The 3,202-nt window shown below is 34.7% G+C and overlaps 1 pseudogene; it reads right to left on the reverse strand.

Moving 5' to 3' along the window:
* Positions 1-845: 845 nt before the first annotated feature.
* LOC101592451 lies at positions 846-1,733 on the reverse strand (annotated as a pseudogene).
* Positions 1,734-3,202: the final 1,469 nt, after the last annotated feature.

Raw genomic sequence — 3,202 nt, forward strand, 5'->3', positions numbered from 1 at the left:
GATGACGGGCATTTTGGTTGTTTCCAAGATTGGCTATCACAAATTGTGCTGCTATAAACATAGGTGCACATATATCACTATGAGGGTTGTCTTTGTTTTCATGAAATTCTTTAGTTGTTTTTTTAATGGAAGTATTGCACTTCTCCATTGAATTTGATAGTGTTTTTCAGTGTATAGCAGTCTAGGTTGGAATTTTGTTTTGCAAGATTTGTAGTACTTTGCTCCATGCTCTTCTGGACTTGATGGATTGTGAAGAGAAATCTGCCCTTATTCTGTTGGGTCTTCCTTCAAATTTGATCTATTTCTTTTTCTAGCAGCTTTTAGTACATTGTTCTTGTGTTGAATTTCTGGGACGTTGATTATTATATGTGTGGTTGTGGTTTTAATTGGGTTGATGTTATTTGGAGTTCCATATGCTTCGGTTAACTGAATGTCAGATTGTTTCCCTATATTTGAGAATTTTTCTCCTATTACTTCCTTTTTGGGGAGGGAATGTAAAATTATTTATTAAAATTGTAGCTATAAAACCCAAAAATGTAAAAATTAATGCACAACTTTATAAAATGAAATAAAACAGAATGCTCATAATTGTTCTCTTCAGTAGTTTTAACTCCCAGTACTCAATAATTATTTCTGTTCTTGAATTAAGTATTAAAATTAGAAGTGAACTCGTCTATTTTCTACCTAGTGGTAATGACATTTAACTTCCATAGTGAAAAAAGTATAAGTACTGTATATAAAAAATAAGATTGATTTGACAAGCCAGAAACAATGACATGAGGAAGGGGCATTAATATTGCTCACAGACAGACATGAATAATAACTTCTGGTTCTAAACAAAAAAGCTATGCCATCTGATGTAGCAAGTCTATGGCCATGCTACCCTGAATACACCTGATCTTGTCTAAACTAATGCAATTTGAAGTTATTACTAAAAATTGAATTATTTTTGATGGAAATGATAAGCCATACTGTAACACTTCAACACTTCCAATGACTGTGAAATTGTACATAGCTGGGGCATTCACTGTTTATTTCTTCACCTTCACTTCTGAGTTTTATCTGTAAGATCCTTGTGTATTGAATTTTCTGTGCAATAATGAGTAATTTCTTCTGTCATTCAATCTGCTGTGTCAGGCACTTATGCTGCTTTTGTCTTTCTTTAGCTATCCACTTAAGTTAAGTCTGATGGGTAATTCCTTTCAATTTTTCCTTCTGCAAGGTCTCTTATGTTGGCTCTGTTAAAATCTTTGCCAACTAGTTCTGGGGCTGTCTGCAGATGAGTGGCAATATCAAACTGTTCAACTCCTTTTTTTTTTTTTGGTATCAAAAAAGCACACGTTTATTCTGTTGCTTTCCCTGGAAATCCAGCAGGTGGAGCTCTGATTTTAGTCTTTTAATTTCCTTACCTTCTGGAACCCTTTTCGTTTCTAAATATTTGACATCCTGAGTTCACATTAGCTTTAGCTGCTCTGGAGTTCCTTCTTCCTTATTGTCTTTAACAACATGAACTCTATCCTGGGGCTTAATCTGAGTCATTTTATAGTAGAATTCATCTAGATTTTTTTCAAGAGGGTTCTTTTGAAGAGCTTTGAGGAATTCTTGCTTTTTGCTCGAAGTTTGTAATCTTTCTTTTTCTCCAACAGGTTCAGATGTTTTCGGAGGCCAGTTTGGCTTTGTTCCCAGTTTTCTCACTGCTGGGACTTAACCGCCTTGTGAAAATCCTCTGCCATATCTGCCCACTGGGTACTATAGAAGCTTAGTCTCTGCTATAAATTCTGCACATATTCTTTTTATATCATCTGTATTGAGTCCTTCTTTCTCATTGATGCCTATTAGTCTTACTTTGTTCATTTTTGCATCATCTTGCAGATGTTGAATTATTTTTCCCTGCATCCTAGTTGTTTTTAAGAGATCTTTTCTTACTTTTTCACTATCTGCAATGGTGTCTTCAAGGTCAAAGTCTATCTTCATTTCCATTCAAATGTTTTTGCCAGCATGTGATTGAGATTTTCATTTCCTGTATATCTCTCTGAATGTACTTCATGCATTTTGTTTCTTTTCTATTTTGCTCATTCAATGATTCCATCATTTTGCTATTCTCTTCTGTTTTTTGTGAGTTTCTTCTTTAGAAGCACTTAGTAGTTCTTTCATTATAGTTATCATTTCTTTTTTTACTTCAGAGATTATTTCTGATCTGATTTCCTCTATACCTTTCTGGAGTTGTTTCTTTATATCAGATGCTGTTATTTTAGAGATTTCAGGTGTGTGATTTCCAATTTCGTCTATGCTATTATCTCTTGCATTTATTCTTGGTGACTCGGGGCTTGAGAATGCATTTTGCTCCTCCTCTTTGTCATTTTCTGTAGTTCTGATTAAGAGGTTTTTTTCTACAGTTTGGGTTGTCTTTTCACTTTCTTTGTGATTTCTTTTGACATGCAGAAACTTCTCAGTAAGGTGAGATCCCAGCTGGTGATTCTCTGGAGTATTTCCCATGCAGTTTGGTATTTGTTCATGAACTGTCTCCCTACCGCTGTATCTTCAAGATTTCCACCTACTTTCTCTTCCAGCAGATTTAGTTTTTCTGTTTTAATGTTTAGATCATTAGTTCATTTTGACTTTAGTTTAGTGTATGATGGTAGACCAATTTCTAGTTTTAGTTTTCTGTATGTGGAGAGCCAGTTTTTCCAGCATCATTTTTTAAAGAGGTCATCTTTCATCCAGTAAACATGTTTGGCCCTTTGTCAAAGATAAGATGGCTGTGTCTGTTTGTAGTTGTATCTGCATCTTCTAATCTGCTCCATTGATCCTCAGGTCTTTTTTTTTTTTTTTTCCAGTACTGTACAGATTTTATCACAGTAGCTTTGTAGTATATGTTGATGGTATTTTTTTATTTTATTGAGAAACAAATATCAATGAGACCCTTTCCAAGCTGATTAATAGGACATTTTCAATAATTAAGACATTTCACATTGTTATCTTCTCAGTGATCATCCACAGCACAAGAAGCAGTCAAGACATCCTGTCCAAACACTACTACTACAAATCCTTCCTCTCACTGAACCAAGCTAAAGCAGCTGTACATCTATCCTAACTATTCTGTATAGACAAATACAAAATGGTCCTTCCTCTTTTACCCCACTCTCCAGTTCAGTCCTGTCAGAGATGGGTATTCTATTGGCATCTAAATATTATAGGTGCT

Source organism: Octodon degus, unplaced genomic scaffold (genome assembly GCF_000260255.1).
Source record: "Octodon degus isolate 3935 unplaced genomic scaffold, OctDeg1.0 scaffold00084, whole genome shotgun sequence".
In the NCBI taxonomy this organism is placed as follows: domain Eukaryota; kingdom Metazoa; phylum Chordata; class Mammalia; order Rodentia; family Octodontidae; genus Octodon; species Octodon degus.